The sequence below is a fragment of the Mytilus edulis genome, chromosome 6 (genome assembly GCF_963676685.1).
Source record: "Mytilus edulis chromosome 6, xbMytEdul2.2, whole genome shotgun sequence".
Taxonomy (NCBI): Eukaryota; Metazoa; Mollusca; class Bivalvia; order Mytilida; family Mytilidae; genus Mytilus; species Mytilus edulis.
The window spans coordinates 62593463-62608928 of NC_092349.1; positions in this window are offsets into that span (position 1 = coordinate 62593463).

Here is a 15466-nt window from a genome sequence, read left to right on the forward strand (position 1 = left end):
GAGATAACAAGATACTTGTAACGTGGAAGATTGTCAGAATTTTGTGCACTAAACTAGTCTCATTGGCAATCATACACATCTCCTTACTTTTATAATATAAACTATTTTTCCAATGTTCTTCAACTTCATTCTTTGTTTGGACTTTTAAAGTTTTTCGATTGAGGAGTTTGTTGTAGACAAAATTATATACCTTGTATATCTGATGAGTTTTCCGATTAGAACTTTGTAAAACATGAAGATGTACTAGTACAGGCATCGTTAACCTAATAACAAGAAAACAGTTTAATTTTGAGAGCAGGTTGATTTAGACAAATTATGTCTCATTGTCAAGCAGTTTAATTATCTAATATTTATGTAAAAAAACACGTTTTTTTCTAAATGAATATATTCTGGGGAAAGAAATGCTGTGCATAACTACGCACGAGCCTAGCGTAGTGCAGGTCAGCCAATTATGTAACAGGTGACGACAGATAACTATATCGTGCTAAACGAAGTACATTTTGTATTATAATTTATAATCTTTGTACCTGTACATAGGGCTTTCATTCATAACCAGTGTAAAATATTATTAATAGGTAACGTCATTTAAAAAAACACTTTACACGTGTTTTTTTCCCTTTTATTTGACAAATGTATTTCTGAAACATGTAACATGAAACTTGACTCGGACTTCTTTTAAACTGGGTTTAAATATGCATATTGCTGTATGTTTGTTTCTTCTACATTGCTATAGGTATAGGGGAGGGTTGGGATCTCACAAAACATATTCAATCCTGTCGCATTTTTGCGCCTGGCCAAGTCAGGAGCCTCTGGTCGTTGTTGGTCTTGTATATTTTTTTTAAATTTTAGTTCATTTATATGTTAATAGAGTTGAATGTGACTTCCATTTTCACTGAACTAGTACACAATTTTGGCAAGGGACAAGATGAAGCCCTCCTCTGGATACGGGATTTTATCGCTGTGTTGAAGACCCATTGGTTACCTATGGCTGTTTTCTGCTCTTTGGTGGATTTGTTGTCTCTTTCTTACCCCAGGAGTAGATTACCTTAGCCGTATTTGGCACAACTTTTGGGAATTTTGGTCCTCAATGCTCTTCAACTTTGTATTTGTTTGGCTTTTTAACTATTTTGATCTGAGCGTCACTGATGAGTCTTATGTAGACGAAACGCGCGTCTGGCGTATGAAATTATAATCCTGGTACTTTTGATAAATATTTACACCACTGGGTCGATGCCACTGCTGGTGGACGTTTCGTCCCCGAGGGTATCACCAGCCCAGTAGTCAGCACTTCGGTGTTGACATGAATATCAATTATATGGTCATTTTTATAAATTTTCTGTTTACAAAACTTTTAAATTTTACGAAAAAAAAAAAGGATTTTCTTACCCCAGGAGTAGATTACCTTAGCCGTATTTGGCACAACTTTTGGGAATTTTGGGTCCTTAATGCTCTTCAACTTTGTATTTGTTTGGCTTTTTAACTATTTTGATCTGAGCGTCACTGATGAGTCTTATGTAGACGAAACGCGCGTCTAGCGTATAAAATTATAATCCTGGTACTTTTGATAAATATTTACACCACTGGGTCGATGCCACTGCTGGTGGACGTTTCGTCCCCGAGGGTATCACCAGCCCAGTAGTCAGCACTTCGGTGTTGACATGAATATCAATTATATGGTCATTTTTATAAATTTTCTGTTTACAAAACTTTTAAATTTTTCGAAAAACTAAGGATTTTCTTACCCCAGGAGTAGATTACCTTAGCCGTATTTGGCACAACTTTTGGGAATTTTGGGTCCTCAATGCTCTTCAACTTTCTATTTGTTTGGCTTTTTAACTATTTTGATCTGCGCGTCACTGATGAGTCTTATGTAGACGAAACACGCGTCTGGCGTATAAAATTATTATCCTGGTACTTTTGATAAATATTTGATACATTTCCTAATCCCATTCTCATCTCAAATCTATGTATATTTTATGGATTATACAAAATCCATTATTTTACAATTACTTAAACAAAGATATTTGCAAGCTCTAAAACTAAATTTGCAAATTTTATTCAGATATTTTTCAGTATTGCATAATTGATCCTTTTCTTTTCTTAAGAATATCTACACGTGTGCCACATTTTTTAATCCAGATGTTTTAATTCAAAGCAAACCCTTTTTTGGCTTTGTTTGTCTACGCATGAAAGTAACATCCCAATTGCACCAGAACAACTTGTGCAAATGAAATCACCAAGCTTAAAAAAAATAAAAAATGGTGTATTTTATATAAAAAGTTACCCACTAATAGTTGAATACGTCCTTACTTATTTCTTTTAACTTGCTTAATCAAACAAAAGCATTGTTTAATAAACTACGATGTTGTCAACATCTGCATACATTACATATGTATCTAAGGTCATTATGTAAATATTTACTTTGTATTATATATTCATTGTCCATATTGTCGTGTTTTGTCTAGGAATGTATAAATACATCCAAGTCCTTGGGGGTAACCAGCACAAACAAAATACATCCAAGTCCTTGGGGGTAACCTAGCACTAGAAAAATACATCCAAGTCCTTGGAGGTAACCAGCACTAACAAAATACATCCAAGTCCTTGGGGGTAACCCATTTTATTTTACAATTCATCATCATTCCATACTGATCATAAGGAATAACATTCAACATGTAGTTTAAGATATAAAAAGGAGATGTTGTCTGATTGCCAATGAGACAACTTTCTGCCAGAGTTTAAATGGTGTAGATGTTAGCAGTTAGGGACAACCATACGGCCTTCAGCGTTGAGAAAAATATCTTATAGTCGGCTATTAAAGGCTTCCTCATGAAAAAAAAAATAATTCTGGGAAAACTAAAGGCATAATTTTATTTAAGGGTTGACTGTTATATCTTTTCTGATATGGCGAAATAACATAAGAATAAAATCCAATAAAACGTAAATTTTTAAAATTACTTAACTACAAACAGCAAAATCCTTATCAAATGACAAATATCGAATTCTCAAATACATCAAACGAGCGGAGAACAACTGTCATATGTTTGACTTGGTACGGGTATTTCCTTACGTAGAAAATGGTGGATGAAATCTGGTTTTATAGCTAGCTAAAACTCTCACTTGTATAACAGCCGCATAAAATGCCATTGTATTGACAACAAATGTTAGCAAAGCAAACAGACATGTAAGGAAGAATGTAAAATAATTAAGGTAAGATAGTCAACATTGTGTTGTAACTTAATCACTTAAAAATAAACACAACAATAGCAACAACGAAAAACAAAACATGTAGATACTCTATACACAAAGAATATAAGAAAAAATGAAACACAGGAATACAAAAATATCCATAGCACAAAACTACAATGGTAGGATGCAAATATAAAGAGAATGCTTCATGACATGCGTGCAGAAGATATACTTTTTTTTCGACCAATTTACATACTGGATTTGCTAGTTTGCTTATGCGATTTATTAAGAAATAAATCATCATATGAAAAGAACACCTAGTATTTTATTATAAGGAACAGATGCACTGATAAATATTTAAAGCATAGTTGATGTACCTGTGTGGAAGTTAAGAATGCCAACAAGTCTTGACTTGACGTTTTAGATTGACACCTGTCATTTATAAGGAACTAAATAAGTCACAGTGTGTCAATAAAATATGCCCCAATTAATAATATATTTAACTTGATTAAATCAATTGTTAGGACTTTAATTTCATGGTGGTTACAATTAAAAATTAAAGGACTTGGGGATGGTCTTAATGCAGATGCGTTCAGAATACAAATTATATATATATGGAATTGTATGTTTATATACTTTTTTTAAATTTTTTCCCGCAGTAATGAGAATAGCGCTTTATGGCAGATTATTTTTTTGTTACCGGATAGACTATTTCTGGTATTACTAGTATTTAGTATGTAATTATAGAGTCGAAAAATTCAAAAACAATATATTTAAGTAACGTTGAAACAGGGGGTGACGCCTTGATTTCCTGAATTTCGAATTATAAAGTTTCTTGTTTTTGCTTTTTTTTCAGGTTACTGAACTGCACTAGTCTAAAATTAAGACACACACTAAAATTTTATTCGTGTCAGATTACAAAAGTAAACGTAAATGGACGTTACAAAACATTTTGATCTATAAAAATGGCACAACCTAAACTTTAAATTCGCCTTTTTTGTGATTATAACTTTATCAAATCTTGATATGTTATGGAACAAAAAAAAGTTATTACACACTTTTGTGAATTGCGTACGGACACCATGTCTTTTTGCAACTTCCTATGGCAGATTTTACTATGTTTGGTTCTTATATCTTTTAAGATTGTATCTTTGACTTTTAAAAGTGTTGTTCGTGAGCCTACATAATGAAGCTATTCCAGAAACAATTGTAGTCACCGCTGGAATCATTATTAGCTATTTTCCTCTTGTAATTATTTAATATATACAAAATTCAAACGAATCCACATATTTAAAAAAAACCAGAGGTAATTTTAAAAATCGAATGTGAATCACTTTAGAAATAATACTTAATTGTTTAAAAATATTAAAAATATAAACAAATATAACGAACTCCAAGGAAACAAAAGAGGGTAGTACATACAACCTCACAAAATATAGCGTGGACTTTTTCAACCAGTGGTTACAATGGAAAACAACTGTCTAATTCTTTGTTTGGTACATGGATCCAAGAAAATGGTAAAAACTTAAAGAATCCTGGAAAAGATAAAAAGATTAAAACAAATATTTTAATGGATATTCTATCTTGCATAAAATGAAATTTATATTTTGCGATGATAAAAGCAAATGGGACTTACAAGCTTGCAAAATGTTTCGTCCATTTGTGTTACAAAATATTATGTGAGGACTTCTAATTCTAGTGTTCTGAATAGATACTGCACAACTGTGATATTAGTTTTGAAGGAGGACAATAATCAAGAAAGAACACGTGGTTAAAACAGTTACAACCGCTGGTACATCGATGTATATTTAAACCTTGGTTGATGTATACGTTGGAAGTTATGAATATCAAACCTTCTCGTCATGACGTTTGGATTGATGCCTGCATTTAAAAGGGAAATACATGAACTACAGTTTGTCAATAAAATATATGTCCCAATTAACTATTTATATGACATGATTGAGTCATTTGTTGGGATCTCAATGTCAGACGGTGTTAATTTTTTAAATTTAAGGACTTTTAATGCCGATATATACAGAATACAAATTGTAAATGGGATTGTGCCTAGAATTTTATTTAATTTTCAGTTACAACAAAAAGGCATAATGTAAGATATCTTTTGATAGCGGAGGGGGTACTCTTTGCAAATTCATATAGGGAAGAAAATGTATATACATCACATTTAGGTAACGCTTAAAGACAGTGAAGCCATGGTTTTTAGTCGTATTAGATAACACAATATAACCGTTTATTGGCATCGTACAACATTTTTTGTCACATCTTAAACTTAACATTGACCGTTTTGTGTTTGTTCACTTTCAAAACTTTGTCGAGTACATGTACTGTACACAAGCAAGCTTTAGGCTATAACATGAACTTTTGTCTTCCGCGTAAGACTATTTCCTATCTGTTTCGCAACTTCTAATGGCAAATGTCTTCTTTATAACGATTTGACCATTTTAAAAATCTGAATATACAAATGGACTAACAAAACAATTTGAAAATAGAATTCAAAACTTTGCTAAAACCTTATTGATTAAATATTTTGCATGCTACAAAATGAAAAAAACTTACAAGCAATCCTATACTAAACGAATTATTTCGACAACTTGCAAAACTATGAAATTTGTTGGGACTTGCTACTCTTGTTTTCTGGTTAGATTGTTCACACTCCTTGTTATGACGTTTGAATTGATGTCTGTGCTTAATATGGAAATAAATAAACCACAGTTTGCTATTAAATTTTGCCCCAGTTAACTACATTTATATATAACCTGATTAAGTCGTTTGTAGAGACCTTAATGTCAGGGGTTGTTCATTTAAAAACTTTAAGGATGTAGGGGATGGTTTCAATGCAAATACGTTCAGATTTAAAATTACATTTTTGATTGTATGCTTTCAAAAAGTTATGAGAATAGAGCCTTTTGAACACATTGTTGACCGGATATCCGATTGTTGTTTTTGTTTATCAACTAAATATAGAGTATAAAAGTTAAATATACCACGCCAAGTCATGCTGAAACAGAGAAAGACGCCTTCGGTTCCTGCATTTTGATATGTAGATTTTTTTTCGTATTTTATGTATGTGTAGGTTACTGAACTGCATACACCCTTTTGTGATAAGACACAGATATTGATGATTACAGAAGTAAAAATATTGGATGTTTTAAATAATATTTTGTCAAACAATTCCTTATCTTCAATAGCCAATATATGCTCTGCTGAAACTGAGAACACATCCTCAAAAACTTCTTTGGAATATGGTTTGGAAACTAACATCACTATTCAAGAAGATGAAATAATCGGAAAGAATGAAAACAATGTACCAGGAACAACGAATATGTGATCGAATTAAGTGAGTTATTTGCAAAATAATCAGCAGTAACAAGAAAGACCAATTTTGAAAATTAATATAAAAAGAAAATATGATATTATTTTCAATTATACAACTCTTAAAAAGGGACAAAATTGACACAAAAATAAAGAACTATAAGTTACCGTACGGCCTTCATAAACGAGCAAAATGCATACCGCACAGTCAGTTATAAAAGGCCCCGAAATGACATAAGTAAAACCATTCACACAGTCTAATGTAATGTACAAACTAATGAACGAAAAATAAACCAGTGCGATAGCAACAAACGACAACCACTGAGTTACAGAATCCTGACTCGAGACAGTCATATACAGAATGTATGATGGTTATACAATTCTTCATTTCCACAATCGATGTCCAATGAGACTATAGAACGACACTATATTGGTTTAAAAAGTGGAGAAGGAAGTACTTTCATGAGATATAAAAAGCAAAAGACTTCTAACAAACATAGAAGACGGATTATTGAAAAAAGTGAGGGGCATATCATTTTTAATTTGTATTCAAAATCTTTTGAAATGACGATGTTTTGCCTGTCGATATGCTTCAATGCAGTCATTGATTTATCGTTATATATTCGGCAGTAGTAGTTGTTTCATCAACCAGCTTTCACTGTTTGTGAGCATATAATAATGAGGGTTATGAGTGATTCTCTTTCACTAAATGATGCCATCTGAAGCATTGATTCGATAACTGAAGTTTGTTTAGATGAATTTTATTGATTCGTTATTTTTACACCATGCCCTTGTCTAGTAAGTTATACATTGTTTAGAGATATGACAACAGTGCCTCCTTTTTAAATGTTTACATCTTTTTTCCAAAGGGTCTTTTGAAGCTTGCCTTTCACTATTGAGCAACACGACGGGTGCCACATATGGAGCAGGATTTGCTTATACCCGTCCGGAGCACCTGAGATCACCCCAAGTTTTTGGTGGGGTTCGTGTTGCTCAGTCTTTATTGTTGTGTCATGTGTAAACATATTTGTCTGCTTGTCTTTTTCAAATTTAGTCATGGCGTTGTCAGTTTATTTTCGATCTATGAGTTTGACTGTCCCTTTGGTATCTTTCGCCCCTCTTGAGGGTAAACCTGTTGCTGCAGCCCATATAGCCCCGTTCACGTTTTTCATCATGTGTTTATTCTATAAATATTTAATACATTTTAACAAGCCATGCTATCAAGCAGTGTTTTGCATTAAAAAATGACAGTGCATGCTCTATTGACATTCCATTTGCGTCAGTAAACATTAATGATATCAAGTGAAACAATTATAAATGACATTTGAGGGTTTTACTGGAATAAATACATGTAAATCAGTGCGAAAACTAATATTGAATAAAAAATAGACTTCTATTGTTTAAACATATTTTTGCGCTTTTTAACTTTGTACTTGTTTGGCTTTATAAATATTTTGATATGAGCGTCACTGACGAGTCTTATGTAGGCGAAACGCACGTTTGGCGTACTAAATAAACTCATCAAAGATACCAAAAAATCAAAAATGGTTAAAAAGGCCAAAATAAAGTACGAAATTGAAGAGCATTGAGGACCAAAATTTCCTAAAAGTTTTGCCAAATACAGCTAAGGTAATCTATTCCTGCGGTAGAAAAGCTTTAGTATTTCAAAAATTGTAAATTTTGTTCACAGTTAATTTATAATTATGAACATATCAATGATAATTCTAGTAAAATTATAATCCTGGTACCTTTGATAAATATTTAATAGAGGTAATATGCATTTGTGCACCTACTTCAGAGGTAAAGTAAAGTTTATATCATCATATGTAGTACAACAATATTTCATTTAAAAAAAATATATCATGCAATGTAACAATAATTGCATACAAGCAAAAGGTGGGAAAAAGATTCATCAACTTGATTTAATAAATACGACACTACCAAGAAAATGAATTCCACTTACTACTACACCCTGGCCTTTGTAAGTCTTGAAGATTTTTTTTAAAATTTTAGTTCATTTATATGTTTTTGAGTTTAGTATGACAACCATTTTCAATGAAGTGGTACACATGTTTATCTAATGTCCAGCTGAAGCCTTTCTCCTTGTGCGGTATTATTATCTCGGTTTGTGGAACCCCTATTGGTGAACTTTGGCTGTTTTCTGCTCTTTGATCGGGATGTTGTCTCTTACACATGCCCAATGTTAATTGTAAATTTAATGTTTGGTTTTAGCATCAAATTAATAATTATACAAAGTCTCCAGCATTATTTTAAGTGATTTCACAAGATGCATAATAATTTCAGACTTTTCAGAAAGTCATTAAAAATGGCTACTTGTGATTTTACAAAATCTTAAAATTTATATCTTATGGTCAGATCATATGTTTTCGTATGTAATATGAATTCGTATTGTGCATGATGTTTAATAGATGTGACACCACAATGCACTCTTAATAGCACGATAACCCATGAGACGAGGATATAGATTATACAAAATCGCCTTATTACACATTTACTAAAACATATAATCCAGCTAGCTCTTAAACTGCGTTCGAAAGTTATTTTCAGTGTTTAATACTGCCAAATTGACCCTTTCTTTTCTGTTGTATATATACACGTGTGCCATATTTGATAACACGGATGTTTTAATTAAAGTGTACCATTCCGTTCTTTTTGTGCCTTTGTTTGTTTTTGCGTGAAATTGATGTCCCATGGACAGCGTCATTCTTCACACAGAATAAATAACTATTAGTTTATTTTATATCAAAATGCATCCGCTTTTAGAGGAATATCCTTATATATCATTTTAGCTTGCTTAATCAAATAATAGCTTTGTTTAATAAACTACTATGTTGTCAACATGTGCATATTTATATATATATCTAAAGGTCATTATGTAAATATTTACTTTGCATTATATATTCATTGTCCATATTGTCTTGTTATGTCTGGAAATGTATAAATAACACCAGGTCATTTGGGGTAACCAGCACTAACAAAACACATTTTTCACAATTCATCATCATAAAGAGTACAATTCAACATGTAGCTTAAGATAAAAATAGGGAGATGTGGTATGATTGCCAATTAGTTCAAATGAAATAGACGCAGGCAATTAAGAGCAACCGTTCAACAATGAGAAAAGTAACCTACCGTATAGCTGGCTATTAAAGACATGAAAAGATATAAACAATTCAATTCAGAAAACTATTGGCATAATATTTTTAAAGAACGACTGCTATATTTTTTTTTCTGTTTATGACGAAATTACTGAAGAAGAAAACGTGTACAATTTAATTAAACTTAAAATAACAAAAGTACTGAACCCCAAAGAATATTCTCAACGGCAAGTCCCGTATCAAATGACAAAATATCGGAAGCCCAAAATACATCAAACGAACGGAAAACAACTGTCATATTCCTGTCTTGGTACGGAAATTTCCTTATGTCGAAGATGGTGGAATAAATCTGGTGTTTTATAGCTAGTTGAAACTATCTCATGTACTACAGCCGTATAAAATGACATTGTATTGACAACATAGTGTTTGCAAAACAAACAGACATCTGAGACAAAATGTCAAAAATTGTGGTGAAGCAGTAAACGCTGTGCTATTACTTAATCACTTTAAAAACACAAATGTTACAACAACGAAAAAACTAAATGACACGTAGATACTATTTAGACATGTTAGACAAAGAACATAGGCAAAAATAAAATACAGGAATGCAAAAACTGTTCTTTGCACTTAGTTACAATGGTTGTATGTAAATATAAAGAAAGCCTTCGTGACATATACTTGCAGATAATATACTCATTTGTTCGACCATTTTAGATACAATAAAACTTGTGTGGATTTGCCAGTCTGTTCGAACCCGAGGTACTATTACAAAATGTGACTATCGTACGAAAAACCACCGCAATTGTAATTAGCAACTACACTGATAAATTTTTAAAACATGGTTGATGTACCTGTGTGGAAGTTAAGAATGCCAACAGTTCTTTACTTGACGTTTTGATTTATACCTGTCATTGATAAGAAAATAAATAATTCACATTGTGTCAATAAAATATGCCCAACTTATTGATATATTTAACTTGATTAAATCATTTGTTGAGACTTTATTGGCATAAAACTCCATTGTATTGACAACAAATTGTTAGCAGAGTGAACAGAAATCTTAGGATAAATGTCAAAAACTGTTTTCGACCATTTAAGATACAATCAAACGTAAGCGGATTTGCCAGTCTGCTCAGAACCCGAAGTACATGCGATATATTACGAAATGTGAAGATCGTACGAACAGAACACATATAATTAGATGGAACAGCTGAACTGACAAGTTTTTAAAACATGGTTGATGTACCTATGTGGAAGCTGAGATTGCCAACAGTTCTTTACCTGACGTTTTAGATTGACACCTGTCGTTTATAAGGAACTAAACAAGACACAATGTGTCAATAAAATATGCTCTAATTAATGATATATTTGACTTGATTAAATCAATTGTTGGGACTTTAATGTCATATGTGGTTAATATTAAAAATTAAAGGACTTGGTGATGGTTTTATTGCAGATTCGTTCAAAAACAAACTATATATGGAATTGTATGTTCAAATACTTTTATTTAAAAATGTAACTGTAATGAGAATAGAGCTATATGACATATTATGTTTTTGGTACCGGATGGGCCATTCCAGTAACTTAGAAACAGGGAGTGACGCCTTGGTTTCCTGTATTTCGAATGTTACAGTTTCCTGTTTTTGCTTTCTTTTAGGTTACTGAACTGCACTCGTTTAAAATTAAGACAATTTCTATAATTTTACTCATGCCAGATTACAAAAGTAAACGTATTTTGACACTGCATAAGTTTTTTGTCTATAGAAATCTCATAAAACTTGGAATTGCTGTTTTGTGATTATGACTTTCCCAAACCTTGATTTCTAATTGAACTAAAGAAACTATTAGACACTTTTGTGTATTGCATACGAACACCATGTCTTTTTGCAACTTTCTATGGCAGGTTTAATTTTTCTTGGTTCTAATATCTAAATATCCTGATGAAGCTATCTATTCCAGATGAAATTGTAGTCACCACGTGAATCATAACTAGCCCTTTCTTACATGGAATTATTCAAAATATACAATATTCAAAATAATCCACATCTCTAAAGAAAACAGAGGGCACTATGAGCGGAATTATTTGTGATATGATTTAAAATAGAATTGATCAAGAATTAAAAAAAAAAAAACAACCAAAAAAACAATGACACATCTCTTTAGAAATAATACATTATTTGTTTAAAGATGTAAACAAATATAACGATTTTCAAGGTAACTTCCATAAAACCTGAAAAATTCTAACATTGGACTATGTTAAATATTAGATAAAGTAAAAGAATAAGACTTTAGGTACCAGCGGAAAGAATGGCAAACAACTGTCACATTTCTGACATGGTAAACGCATCCTAGAAAATGGTAAATATGCGTAAGAACAGTTGCAAACTGTGGTTCAACAATGTGTCTTTAAACCTTGTTTGATGTATATGTTGGAAGTTAAGAATATCGACACTTCTCGTGATGACGTTTGGATTGATTATAGTTATCAAAGGTACCAGGATTATAATTTAATACACCAGACGCGCCTTTCGTCTGCATAAGACTCATGAGTGACGCTCAGATAAAAAAAGTTATAAAGCCAAACAAGTAGAAAGTTGAAGAGCATTGAGGACTTAATATTAAAAAAAGGTGTGCCAAATACGGCCACGGTAATGCCTGTATTTTACAGGGAAATATATATGAACCATATTTTGTCAATAGAATATGTCCCAATTACCAATATATATGACATGATTAAGTCATTTGTTGGGACCTTAATGTCAGGCGGTGTTAATATCATAACGTTGAGGACTTTTGTATGGTTTAAATGCCGATATACACAGAATGCAAATTGCAATTGGGATGTGTCATGAATTTTATTTAATTTTCTGTTACAAGAAAAAGTCTAAATGAAAGATTTCTTTTGGTAAGTGGAGGTGATATGTTTTTTTTAGTAAATGTATATCAATGGAAAAATACGATTTACCATCTTTAGGTAACGTTGAAACAAAGTATGAAGCATTGGTTTCCTCTATTTTGCATGAAACATTTCTTTTCTGTTTGTTGTTGCTTTTAATTAAAGTCACTGAATTGCAGCATGCGTTTAAATTCAAGCGAATACTATATATTTTAAAAAGTAAATGTCTATAGGCATTGTAAAACATTTTTGTTTGTGAAATGTTACAATTTACACATTGTCATTGCCCTTGTTTGTGTTTTGTTAGGTTTCAAAACTTTGATTCTTTCCTAGTACACAAGCAAGGCTATGTAAGAAACTTGTGTCTCACGTGCAACATCATATCCTTGCGGAACTTCTTATTGCAAATTTGTGCTTTAGCGATTTGGCCATTTGGAAATTCTGAAAATACCATCGGCCGATCATGGACTATCATAACAATTTTACACAGGATTCCTAACCTTGTTAAAATCGGATTAACTGAATAGTTTGCGGGTTACAAAAGGAAATACAGCTTACTTTCATGAATATGACCTACCGAATTAGACTATTTACCGGATTTGTAATCACATAAGCAACACGACGGGTGCCACATGTGGAGCAGGATCTGCTTACCCTTCCGGAGCACCTGAGATCACCCCTAGTTTTTGGTGGGGTTCGTGTTGTTTATTCTTTAGTTTTCTATGTTGTGTCATGTGTACTATTGTTTTTCTGTTTTTCTTTTTCATTTTTAGCCATGGCGTTGTCAGTTTGTTTTAGATTTATGAGTTTGACTGTCCCTTTGGTATCTTTCGTCCCTCTTTTACAAGCAATCTAATAATTGAAAAATTATTTCGACCATTGCGAAACAGCAATATATGTACGGACTTTCTTCTCTAGTTTTCTGGTTAGAACATGCACACTCCTTTGATAATTTTTGAAATAAGACACAAATGAAGCAAGAACTTTTAATACAACACTGGTTGCCATTGGTATCTGTCAAGCTTGCATTAGAAAACATGTGTGGATGTTAAAAATGCGAAGAGTTTTTGTTATGACGTTTGGATTGATGTCTGTTTTATATGGAAATAAAAACCACAGTTTGCCATTAAAAAATGCCCCAGTTAACTACTTTAATATATAACCTGATTAAGTCGTTTGTAGAGACCTTAATGTCAGGGGTTGTTCATTTCAAAACTTTAAGGATGTAGGGGATGGTTTTAATGACATAACTTTCAGATTTAAAATTACATTTGTGATTGTATCCTTTCAAACAGTTATGAGAATAGAGCCTTTTGAACACATTGTTGACCGGATATCCGATTATTGTTTTTGTTTACCAACTAAATATAGAGGCTAACAATTAAATATACCACGCCAAGTCACGCTGAAACAGAGAAAGACGCCTTCGGTTCCTGTATTTTGATATGTAGATTTTTTCTTTCGTATTTTATATATGTGTAGGTTACTGAACTGCATACACCCTTTTGTGATAAGACACAGATATTGATGATTACAGAAGTAAAAATATTGGATGTTTTAAAAAATATTTTGTCAAACAATTCCTTATCTTCAATAACCAATATATGCTCCGCTGAAACTGAGAACACATCCTCAAAAACTTCTTTGGAATATGTTTTGGAAACTAACATTACTATTCAAGAAGATGAAATAATCGGAAAGAATGAAAACAATGTACCAGGAACAACGAATATGTGATCGAATTAAGTGACTTATTTGCAAAATAATCAGCAGTAACAAGAAAGACCAGTTTTGAAAATTTATATAAAAGAAGATATGATATTATTTTCATTTATACAACTCTTAAAAAGAGACTAAATTGACACAAAAATAAATAACTATTGGTGACCGTACGGCCTTCAACAACGAACAAAACCCATACCACACAATCAGCTATAAGAGGCCACGAAATGACATAAGTAAAACCATTGACACAATAATGAACAGGAAAATAGACAGCAACAAACGACAACCACTTAGTTACAGCTCCTGACGCGGACCAGGCATATACAGAATATATGATGGTTCCACAGTTCTCCATTTTCCACCACCGATAGTCAATGAGTCGATAGAAAGACACTATATAGGTATAAAAGGGGAGAAGAAAGTACGTACTTACACGAGATATAAAAAGCAAAAGACTTCTAAAAAATATGTGCGGTCTGCAACATTTTCATTTAGCTATTAATCGTTTAAAAGATCCTGTTTAATTTGTTTTAACCTATTGAAGTAAAACCTATTTACTTAATCATTAACTACAAACATAGACTAATGATAACGGAGAAAGGAAGGGGTCATCATTTTCCTTTTTTTCCCTTTTGTCTTTCTATATGCTACAATATAGTCAATGAATTATCGTAATATATTCTGCAGTAGTATTTTTTTCATTAACCAGCTATTAATGTTTGTGAGCATTATAATGCGGTTGATGAGTGCTTCTTTTTCACTTTTAAATGATGCCGTATGATTCGATAACTGGAGTTTGTTAAATGAATTTTATTGTTTCGTTTTTTTCACACAATGCTCTAGATAAGAAAAGTAACAATTGTTTATAGATATAATATCAGTGACGTGTATTGCTGTGCAATGTCCAATATCGCATTAATCTAATGATTGTCCATGCTTAACTCGATTAAACTCTTTGTGCCCCTTTTTAACTTTTTACATCTTGTTTTCAAAGGGTCTTTTGAAGCTTGCATTTCATTTTTGAGGCTGTACCCGTTGCTGAAGCCCATACACGTTTTCATCATGTGTTTATTTATAGATGTTATTGTTGAACGATGCGTTCTATCTTACAGTGCAATGCATTACAAAAAATTACGATGCACTCTCTATGGAATTCCTTTTGCGTCAGTAAATATTAATAATATCAAGCGAAACAATAATAAATGAC